The sequence below is a fragment of the Coregonus clupeaformis genome, chromosome 7 (assembly GCF_020615455.1).
Source record: "Coregonus clupeaformis isolate EN_2021a chromosome 7, ASM2061545v1, whole genome shotgun sequence".
In the NCBI taxonomy this organism is placed as follows: Eukaryota; Metazoa; Chordata; class Actinopteri; order Salmoniformes; family Salmonidae; genus Coregonus; species Coregonus clupeaformis.
The window spans coordinates 67349442-67361814 of record NC_059198.1 but is presented as its reverse complement, the minus strand read 5'-3'; the positions used below and the strand labels follow the sequence as shown (position 1 = coordinate 67361814).

Genomic DNA, 12373 nt, shown 5'->3' with positions numbered 1-12373 from the left:
GTGGCGTATGGATTGTTTTGTTGAACAGCTTAGCTAGCTGCATAGCTAGCTAAAGTAGCTATCATTAAGTGTTATAAAGCAGCATATTTTAAATACATGTGAATCTTAAACTTCCAGAGAGTCATGAATGGGAGTACAAATCCGCTCTTGGACAAAGAAGAACATGTTTTGAAGCTCGGAGAGAGCTTTGAGAAGAGGCCAAAATCGTCATTTCACACCATCAGATGTTAGTAGCCAGACAATATTTTTAGTGATTAAGTATAAATGTGTAAATATGTTACGTTTATTTTACTAGACCCAACTTTAGTCACGCCTTTTGGTAAGTTAGATAATGTTAGCTAACTATCTTCGTCAGCTAGCTAACGTTATGTAACAATATAGCTAGTTACTGTTAGTTAACTAGCTTGATTACAAAAAACTAAACGTTACGAGGTACGTTACGAACAAAAATATTGTAATCAGATTACAAATACTTTTGAAAAACTAGGTAGCGTAGCTAGGTGATTACTTTTAAATTCAGAAAGGATGTTTGCGAGAAAAAATACATTAACATCTTTCATTTTCTCAATGACATTCAATTCAGTACTGAAAAAAAGGCGCAAGTTTAAGGTTGTTCCACCTGGAGCGAGTCTGACCACAAATCAGAGAGCCACAATGATGACACACCAAATGCGTTTAATGTGTCATTTTTGACTTCTTCTAATGCCTCTTAAAGGGAAAGTAATCAGATTACGTTACTGAGTTTGGGTAATCCAAAAGTTAGGTTACTGATTACAATTTTGGACAGGTAACTAGTATTTCTGACCTTATAATTACCTTTCTCACTCTTTCACACTTGTAGATGATTTCAAACCAGCTTCAATTGACACAAGCTGCGAGGGAGAGTTGCAAGTCGGTAAAGGAGAGGAAGTCACCATCACATTACCTCACATTCCAGTAAGAATGGGTGTTTTTTTGTTACTCAGCTGTGGTCTTTTGCCTGTGGTGTACAATAACAAAAGTTATTTCTGATAACTCCACTGCAGAAAGATGAAAGCAAACGGTTTACTTGATCATGATACTTGTTATTGTGCTGTTCCCAGGGCTCTACACCACCCATGACAGTATTCAAAGGGAATAAGAGGCCATATCAGAAAGACTGTGTTCTTATCATCAATCATGACACTGGGGAGTACATGCTGGAGAAGTTGAGCAGTAGTATCCAGGTCAAGAAAACTAGGTGAGGGGTTAACCAAAACACTGTCTCAAAAATGCATACTAACAATTAACCTTTAGGAGAAATGTGTTTTGCAGATCATTTGTGACAGTAGATGTGCAGCTGTTGACTTTGTTTTTCAGAGTGGAGGGCAGCAGTAAGATCCAGGCCAGGATTGAGCAGCAGTCGGTCGCGTGCAACTGTCCCCAGCCTCCAGCGCAGTTCCGTGCCCCCCACAAGCCTGGTGCAGTGGCCAAGACCTCCCCCTCCCTTCCAAGGACAACCCCTCCCTGAGCCCCAGCTAGATGACATCAAGAGAGGTGAGCCTCTTGCATGTGTTGCCACCACTTTTACCATGTGATCATTCTTGTTTCTGTATTGACTTTGACTGTGTCCTGACTCTATTGCCTCTCTCGCCCCCTCCTGTCCTGGCACAGAGCTGCGAGCGGAGGTGGAGGTTATTGAACAGATGAGTAGCAGTAGCGGCAGCAGCTCATCTGACTCGGCCAGTGGCTCTGGTAGTGGGGACGACAGCTCCAGCAGTGATGGGGAGCATGACGCCCCTCATCCCCAACCTGTCCCACTCCCTCTCCCCCACATCCAGCCCTCCCCCAACCGTAACCCCATGGCCAACGGAGGAGCAGACAGGCAACCGGGCAGCAACCAGCTGATGAACACACTCAGTGAGTACCAGGACTGGTAGGGCCAGTGTAGCACTCTACGTTGGGGGGACTACTAATAATGTATCTCTCGATAGAAGTCTGTAGGTGGTGGTTGCAATGTAGTAATGTGTGTGTTTGTGTGTCCACAGGGAATGACCTCCAGTTGAGCGAGTCAGGCAGCGACAGTGATGACTGAACTGCCCCCAGTCTCTCTCCTGCTCGCTCTCTCTACCTCTCATTATCACACCATCTTGCTCCCTTCTTTCTTCTCTTTGCCTGGTGCCATTTTTTCATTGCTGTGGTAACTGACCCAACTGTAAAACCTGGTTTTATTGTATTTTTAATATCTCTGAGAAGCCAGCCAACCTGGAGATGTAATAGTGTATTTTTGATTAGCTGTATATTTTGATTTGTATTTTTAAAACCTTTTACATATGAAAACATGCTAAAGAATATATATATATTAGAATGCATATACATATTTTCTGTAGTTAGAGCTCCTAGTTGTATCAACTTGTATCACAAGTCTTTTTTTCCCTTGTTTCATCACAGGGGGAGGGGCTTATTTGGACTATATCACCCCAGCCTCCCTATTTATCTGCAAATCAAAAGAAGGCACTGAAAGCATTTCACCCATTCCATGTTTTTATCAGTATCATGACACTTTCAAAATCAGTATTTTAAGAGGCAAGGATACAGCTCACATTGATCTAAGCTTCTATACAGATGATATACTAAAGGACATACTCATATTTTTTTTTACGTAGCACTCAGATTCTGAGTTTAAATTCACTACTAATTTGCCAAAGAAGGTTTTAGTTGAAATATTGACCTGTTCTTGGTGAACATCAGTAACAGGTAATGTAGTGTAGTAAATGAGCCTGGGTCAATGCTTTACATGTCAAAGCACTTTAGTTTAAATTTGTAATACTTTCAGTAGTTTCCACCTGAAAATATTTTGCATTGCTTTTAACAGCACTCTAACCGAACACCTATGTGTACTTAGTTCACCATACCCTTTACGCTGATCTACTATTTTGCTACATCTATCATTTTGACTTTCTGATTCTGTCTCACTCAATAGCTAGTTTCCATCCAATTGGTGAGAGATTTTAAATGCGAAATGTTGTAAAATCCGATAAAAAACAATATGTGCATATTCTGTACCTCAGAGATGTTTTGCACTCAAATTGACTTGTTGGGGATACACAGTATAGTGCGTGATGACTCTACTGCGCCAGCAAAAACAACTTTATGCGATTGAATTCCTGTACCGAATAAAAAATACAAGTTAAATGGGTTTCCATCGATTTAAACTCTACTGAAGAAATAAGAAAAATATATTGCAAAAATCTCTGGTGTTGGCACGTGCGCTTCCAGCCAACAGCCTGCAAGTGATAGGGAAAGCCCGCGCTGATGGTACGGATTGTTATGACAAGAGCGTGATTATTTTTTAATTTGTCAAGCATCGATCACATTTATTGGAAAGGCGCACCAAAGCCTCATCACAGTGCACTTTCACCACCCCCTTCATTTATTTCATTTAGCTCTAATAAATCGCATTGCTTTCCCGAGTTGTAGTGGGAGGATCACGCAATATCATCACGTGACTCAAATTTACTGATATGATAGTTATGTCAATATAAAGGCGTTTCCACCGTCTTTTTTTCGCATGCAATTAAATTTCCAGCAGACACAAAAAAAGATCCCACCTTTCTTGGTTCAGCGTATTTAGTTTAGTCGACATTTCGGGAAAGTTTACCGACAAATGTGCTTGTGCCTACCAGGCTCAGAAGGCGCATTTCTTTATCCGACATGAACCTTACTCGCATAAAAAGGTTGAATGGAACGGTTACTGGGCCAACCACACCGTCCCAAGTTCCCACCAATATATCACTGGCCTAGTGTCAGACCAGTGTAGACATTTTCAGACGTACCAAAGAAGCAAAAAATGGGAAGACTCGAACAAGTAAAGTTACTTCGCACTGAACTTATTTTTACTTAGACATGAGTCTATTTTCAACTGACTTTGAAAGTTATTCATAAAATATAACCGCTGCACTAATTTGACTACTTGTTTTTTCATCAGTTCCATAGATTCAACTGATTTGGGAGTGATAGCAGTCAGCTACTGTATCACATCTTTTAATTTAGCAACTGTTGTGTGACAGTAATATAATTTGATACTCTATATCATGTGCCCTATAACAAAACAATCCCTAGTCCAAAAAGCCAAAATAAATCGACAAAAAGCGGTTAAAACAACATTTCGGGATGTACCCTCCATAGAGATGTGACATTGTGTGTGTATCTCAAAGCCATAGTATCCCACTGGGCACATCACGCAATTTCAACGGAAAAACGGATAATATTTGGTTGAGACATTGATCAATGAGATTTCAACTTTTTATTCACCCACGAAAGAGACAGCCAGAAGTTTGTTGAATTTCCATTGTGTTATCACTTTCTTATGCTTTCAACTATTTAAAGTAAACAAAGTTAAAAACGGTAATACAATGTCAGATATTTTGTATTTATACAAACAATTAATGTTTATCACTGGTGCATACCTAATAGCGCAATTTCAAATGACCTGAATTGCAAAGTTGAGATTACATTAAAAACACATAGTGCAAGTGATCAATGGTGTTCGCCATTCTGCGCAGATTATTATAGCAACCAGAAGATCTCCACAGACCTGCGGTGTTTGGATGCCATCTTGGTCATGCACGCTTTCAATTATTACATAAGAAGACATGTATAGTTACTTTCGTAGGCTAGCTTCAAAATGTGGCCATGGTGTCACGACTTCAACCGAGGCTGACTCCCTTCCTTTTTTGTTTAAAGCATGTGTTTCGGCGTTCGTCGTCACCAGCGCTACTAGCTAATGCCAGATCCATTCTCATCACCCACTTATTCCTTGTCTTGTCAATCACACACACCTGGTGCTCATTCCCTTAATTATTATGTGCATGTATGTTCCCTCTGTTCTTGTCTTTGTGAGTGATTACGACAGAGAATGAAAGTACTGACCTTCCATTTGTTATTGCTGGGTGCGTTTTATTTAAGGTAAATTCGAAATAAACTCTGGACTTCGGTAATACCTCCTGCGCCGACTTCCTTCATTCACACATGGATGTGTTTTACTCATTTTGCTGCTGAATAAATACTGTTACATTAGTTTGTGGCCATAGCCTGTAACTCTAGGCTATTTACTTCTGTGAAAGCCCCAAAAGGAACCAAATATCAACATTTGGAAGGATATCTAATGCTTGGATGGTTTCATCTGAGCCACTTGCTTAATCCTATTCTTTAACTTTTATTTTTGGTTTAGTTGGAGAGGTGAATCAACATATCATTTGTTAACCTGTGGACAAGTTAATAGGCTAACTTACTGTATTGCAAAAGTTATATTGAATTGTGTTTGTTTGTCAACAATAACCAAATATCATTGATTTGAAGGAGATGTATCTTCTGATTGGATAGTTCCATCTCTGTTCAATTGTGGACTTAGTCTGGCTTTAATTCCAGTTTGTCTACAAATTAATTATTGATATGTTGATTCATGTCTCCAAGAATCAAAATGAAAGAATAGGATCAAATCAAAGTTGAAGTGCATTTAAGGTTCTTGATGTGGTTAGTCCTATTCTTATCTGGGTTGAGATGGACCTGAATCCAACATATATCAATAATTACTCCAGAGACAAACTGGAATTAAAGCCAGACTAAGTCAGGAACAGATTTTTGAACATTGTCCAATCAAAAAGATACATCTCCTTCAATGTTGATATTTGGTTGTAAATGGGATAACCAAAACACAATTCGAATATCCAGTTTGTCTACAAATTAGACAATTGATATGTTAACCAGGTCTCCATCTCAACTAGTAATCTGTTAAAAGAATAAGACTTCAAATCTAATCAAACTTTAAAATGCACTTACATAAACTTTGATTTGATTTAGTCCTATTCTTTGTAATCTTAGTCCTATTCATCTAGTCCTATTATAGTCAGTGACAAATATCAAAGCTAAGCAGGCCGGCTTGGGTTAAAACCCCTGAATGGAGACCAAATGAATAGCTGTATATAAAGATCAATCCTCCAATAGGGGAGGTGCTGCCCAGCTTAAAGTTTTTTTTCCTGATAGTGAATATGCCTCATTGAAGATCTGACGTTGTTTCAAAGGTGCACAAATTCAACATATTTATGTACAAGGTTTGTCTATGTTGAAAATTGGTTACATTAGAAGAAATTCCAATTTCAAAATAAGTTTACATTGATTACTTTTTCAAATCCAATGTATTTTCCTAGAATGCAGATTCCATGTCACAATACATTGACAAATTTACGCCGAAACAACGTTGATTCAACCAGTTTGTGCGTGTTCACACAAGGGGCTTAAATGGTATTTAACTGGTGTTGTGTTGTGTGTCTGGGACATCAATCAATCAATGGGCATATAAATGTTAAATGTTTTGTTTTCACAGCAGTTTGATCCATGTACTTGGAATGCTGCATGCTATTTCCAAATGTGTGTCTTTCTGGCATCCAGTGTTATTTTTAATCTATACTGTTACTGTCCCAGTACAACCCTGACAAATTTATCTAAGGTGCATTGACTCCTCCTTGCGTTTATTTCTAGCTTTAGACGGAGGTTAGTCATAGTGTGCACATGTATTGCAATTGAATAGATGCTTTCTGTAATTAAATGGAATTGTCTGGCAGACATATCAGTGGCTGATACTGATCACCACCTCAAGCTGAACCTTGGCAAGAACATCGAGCTGCTTTTCCTCCGGGAAGGACTGCCTGGGCCCATGATCTCGGCCTATCACGGTTGACAACTCTGCTGTGTCCTCCTCCCAGAGTGCGAGCCTTGGCGTGACCCTGACAACACCCTGTCGTTCACAACATCAAGGCGGTGACCCGCATCCTGCAGGTTCATGCTCTACAACACCCGGAGAGTATTTTGTTCTGCCTTACACAGGAAGGCACAGGTCCTAATCCAGGCACTTGTCAACTTCCGTCCGATTACTGCAACTCGCTAAAGCTGGACAAAGGGGCTCCCTGCCTGTGCCATTAAAAACCCTACAACTCATCCAGAATGCCGCTGCCCGTCTGGTGTCTTAACTCCTCCTGCCCTCTCACGCCACCCGCTCCTCCGCACACTCCACTGGCTTCCAGCTGAAGCCGCAGCTGTTACAAGACCATGGGTGCTTCGCTCATGGAGCTGAAAACTAAGTGCACTCTGCACTTTCAGGCTCTGATCAGTCCTCAAGCAATCTCCAAACGAGGGCATTGGGTTGGCGCTCATCCAAATCCCTCCCCGGCTCACAGTTCTCTTCCTCTCAGCGGAAGCATAGTTCTCGCCAGCCTAGTCAAAACTGTTCGCTGCTCTGGCACCCCAATGGTGGAACAAGCTCCTCAACGGCGCCAGGACGCGGAGTCGTGCTTTCACCACCTTCCGGAGACATTTGAAACTCCCACTCTTTAAGGAATACCTGTGGGATAGATAAAGCAATCTTCCTTTTTACCCCCATAAAAACAATTTAAAAAAAATAAATAAATTGTAAAGTGGTTATCCCACTGGCTATAGGGTGAATGCACTAATTTGTAAGTCGCTCTGGATAAGAGCGTCTGCTAAATGATTTAAATGTTGACCCCACATCAGTCAACCAAAATAAAGTAAGAAAACTGTCAGAGATGAGTTTCATGAAAATTATAGTATTGGGGTCTTAAATAACTTACAAAAAGTCAAGTGAAATGTACGTCCTTGAGGAACACCTTCAGCTTGAGAATCAACACACAACAACTCGTGCCACACTGAGTATTTAAAAATACAGTAAGTGCTTTTCTGCTGATAAATACAAGAAATAACCAAGTCACATTTGGGCGCTCCCTTCAAACAAGACATAATTATACAAAACTAAACAACAAATACATAAATAGCTTTTTTTTCCCTTTAAATCATTTATAGCTAAATTTTATTTATAATCTTATTCTCACAACATATCAATTGGACGGACATATAAATTAACACACCAACAACAAACAAATAAAAATACCACACAATATGTAATGCTATCTGTTTTTATGCACAAATCTCTTGTTAGTTTGCTATATAATATAAAAGAACTTATAAAGTGAGACCTGGGGGTTGTTCAATATATTCATCGAGCTTTATCCCTATGCTGGCAGGTGAACATGCTGCCAAGTTCAAGATGCATTGCTTGGTTTCTGTTTTGAATGTCTGTGTGCTGGCAAAACAGCGAAACACTGAGGCCATATTGGCTCAACAAACAAAGAGAGCCATTCCCACCCTTTTCCTGGGGGTCCATAGCAGTCTCCGATGGATGTCCTTGAGTGTCCAGTAACTAACGAACTCACTCACCACAACACACACACACACACACACACACACAGATCCCACCTAACCCTCATCACAGTGCACAAGGGCGCTCCTCTTTGAAGCTCTGCCTTTGAGAGATGGAGAGATTACTTCTAGGTCTAAATATATGGAAGCTCTTCACTGTCACTCAAACATCACCCAGACAAAGACCTGACTGAGACTGTATGTTTCCCAGGGACAGAGGCAGACATATGGGTGAATTGCACTGTGACAAAGCGGGCAATGTGACAGGTGAATGCCACATGACCACCGCAGAAGGTATGATGAGTGGATGTTGTGATACTGTATGACAGGGTGACCGCTATGTGACCATATCTATATTGCACTGGACTGTTAGGTGACCGTGTCTCATTTGGCTGTTATGTGACTATTGGCGACAGATGACCATGACTCAGTGACCAAGACAAAAACACAGATGGCTGTTAGAGATATACTTCTTATGACTGGCATGACAGGTGAACGCTGGGGACCCACTAGGGAATCCATGACAAAGGCAGCTATATGTGAGACTGTAATTTTACTGTCTGACTGATGACCGTATGACAGTTCATTATGCTACTATTTGACCATTATCTGCTCCATAACCATATGGGTGTTGTGTACAGTGGGGAAAAAAAAGTATTTTAGTCAGCCACCAATTGTGCAAGTTCTCCCACTTAAAAATATGAGAGGCCTGTAATTTTCATCATAGGTACACCAACTATGACAGACAAATTGAGGAAAAAAATCCAGAAAATACATTGTAGGATTTTTAATGAATTTTATTTGCAAATTATGGTGGAAAATATGTATTTGGTCACCTACAAACAAGCAAGATTTCTGGCTTTCACAGACCTGTAACTTCTCCTTTAAGAGGCTCCTCTGTCCTCCACTTTCTGCCATTTGTATTAATGCACCTGTTTGAACTTGTTATCAGCATAAAAGACCTGTCCAAGCAACCTCAAACAGTCACACTCCAAACTCCACTATGGCCAAGACCAAAGAGCTTGTCAAAGGACACCAGAAACAAAATTGTAGACCTGCAAAAATTGTATTAAAGACTGAATCTGCACAGTAAGCAGGCTTGGTTTGAAGAAATCAACTGTGGAAGTAATTATTGTAAAGGAAGACATACACCACCGATACCCCCGATCTGGGCTCCACGCAAGATCTCACTCGCTGGGGTCAAAATGATCACAAGAATCTAGAGCAAAAATCCCAGAACCACACGGGGGACCTAGTGAATGACCTGCAGAGAGAGCTGGGACCAAAGTAACAAAGCCAACCATCAGTAACACACGGTGCCAGCCAGGACCCAATCCTGCAGTGCCAGACGCGTCCTCTGCTTAAGCCAGTACATGTCCAGGCCTCAGCTCTGAAGTTTGCTAGAGTGCATTTGGATGATCCAGAAAAGGAGACTGGGGAGAATGTCAGTGATGGTCAGATGAAACCAAACAAGAACTTTTTGGTAAAACTCAACTCAATACAGGTTTGGAGGACAAAGAATGCTGAGTTGCATCCAAAGAACACCATACCTACTGTGGAAGCATGGGTGGAAACACTATGCTTTGGGCTGTTTTTTCGCAAAGGGACCAGGATGATTGATCCGGTAAAGGAAAGAAATGAATGGGGCCATGCATCGTGGAGATTTTGAGTGAAACCTCCTTCCATCAGCAAGGGCATTGAAGATGAAACGCGGCTGGGTCTTTCAGCATGACAATGATCCTAAAACACACTGCCCGGCAACGAAGGAGTGGTCAGAAGAAGCACTTGATGTCCTGAGTGGCCTAGCCAGTCTCCAGATCTCAACCCCATAGAAAATTCGAGGAGTTGAAAGTCCGTGTTGCCCAGCAACAGCCCCAAAACATCACTGCTCTAGAGAAGACCTGCATGGAGGAATGGGCCAAAATACTGTTAAAAACAGTGGAAACCGTGAAGACTTACAGAAAACGCTTGACCTGTGTCATTACAAGAAGGTAGAAGGCGAAATAAAGTATTGAGAAACTTTTCAGTGATAGATCAACACGGCCTTTCCCACCACAACAAAACAACCTGGCAAAAATCCCACATGATTATCCGGGAAAAAATGATCATTTATGTCTGTCGCAGTTGATGCCACCTATGATGAAATTATAGCTTTTTCATCTTTTCTGGTTGGAACTTGCACAATTGGTTGGATTAGCTATTTTTTTCCACTGTATATGTGATGGTGGAATGGGTTGCTAGCTTAAAAAATAATGGCAATGAGCCTTTAATGACTATATGAACCTATGAAAGAACAGATGACCACTACATTACCGTGCAACAAACAGCCGCTATGTGACCACAACAGGTGAGGCTATGTAACCATTTGCGAACCCTGTGCAGAACGTTCTGGTCACTGACAGCATGAATAAGTAACTGACCATTTTGGTCACTGGATTTCAAAGAATCTACTACATCACCCCAAGACTAGGTAGACCTCAACGAACCGTATGACAGGTGACAGCGTGCTGGAACTGGGACCGTTACTCAACCGACTTGACAGCGGAGAAGGTATTGGTTACTGTGGTAAGTTACCACAGAATCGTGTGGCCCACTCACATTTGTTTCTGGCCCAGGTGAATCGGTTCCTGACTGCTCCTTACCGCTCCCATCAGCTTCCACAGCCAGCTGCCTAAGTGACACCAACACGTCACGCATGTGGATTTAACATGTGCGGTAGTCACGGAGACAAGTAACTCTGGACGGTAGAGCAACCTCTGTCTGTCTGAGCGGGAAAGGAAGATGGTTTGGGGACGTGATGTGGTTGTTTATGGATGAAGTGTGGAAAGGGGACTGTCTCATGTTGATGCGAATTCAGTGAGAACAGAGGGACCACAGGGCTATGTCCTAGGTATAGGCAGTGTTCATAACATAGAGATTGCATGTAAATTGCAGGTGGGAAATTGTTTAAAGCTGAAATCTGCATACGGTAAAACAGCGCCACTGTCCGCCACAGTGATTTGGTATTGTTTTTATTTGTTGATGAAAACTGGAGAAGGAGCATTCAGCATTGTGGTAAAAATAACTTGCAGTACATACTCTGCTGTTCTATCGTGCAATGATTTACGCAATGATCTCTGAGGGAAAAAAAGCGTGTTTGTTGTTAGGAAGTAACTTCTTTGTTGTTGCCTAGTTAATATCACAAACGGTCATGGCAGTTTCACCAAGTACTGATTCCAGCGTTAAGGTGATAGATAAAGTGAGTGAGCATATTTTTTTTAAGTATATTCTGAATCGATGTCGATCATTCAATCACTTCATTGAAAAATTCCTGGAATGAAAAAGGCGTGATACAAAAAGAGACAGTGTTGTGATGGGGCCTTGAGCCTGTCTCGCTCACCCGAGGGGCAACTGATGATTGGCACACACTGCTTGGCTTGGGCAAACGACCCCATTGATACAGGCAGGGTGCAGTTCACAGACGACCACATGTCCCTCCTGGAAGCAGAGGAAGAAGCAGAGAGAGAACCAATCAACCCACAACATCAATCAACTTATCAATCAAGTATTAATGTCTGCTATACATATGCATATAAATGTCAGAATAAGGACAGCTGCTGTGGATAGTATCAGTGTTGAATGTTGAAGCAAATGGTAAGGTTCTATTTTCGAAGTTGATATCAGGGATGCAGCATTAGGTGTTGTCCTACAGGGTCTCACCGGGTAGATCTTGTTCCTGACCCGGCATACTTCACTTCCACTACCTTCACAAGGACGGACACTCTTCACATCATTGTCACCATGGCAACTGGGGGCCAGAGCAGCGCTCCTGCAACACCTACATGGAAATTCTGGGAAGGTGAGGGATACAAGGTGAAGAAGTCGGTTATTGATGAACTTGGTAATCTTATTACTAATTAAAACTTGGTAATATGGCTTATAAGAGTTGAAGTTGAGAGATACTGAGGGAAGGAGAAGGGGTCAATTATTGATGGTCAACCGGTGATATAGGTAGCATACGTTGAACAGAGTTCTTGTCTGGTTCCCTGGTCAGTTCTTACCTTGCAGGTACAGCTGGTGCAGTTGTAGCTTGAAAGGAGGTGCCGTTCTCATCAGACCTCTCTTTCTGTGGAACAGACAACTCCCCACTTCGACAGGTCAAACA

The 12373-nt window shown here is 41.5% G+C and overlaps 1 pseudogene; it reads left to right on the top strand.

Annotated features, from left to right (window-relative positions):
- Positions 1-123: 123 nt before the first annotated feature.
- LOC123491335 lies at positions 124-2567 on the top strand (annotated as a pseudogene).
- The last annotated feature ends 9806 nt before the right edge of the window (positions 2568-12373 follow it).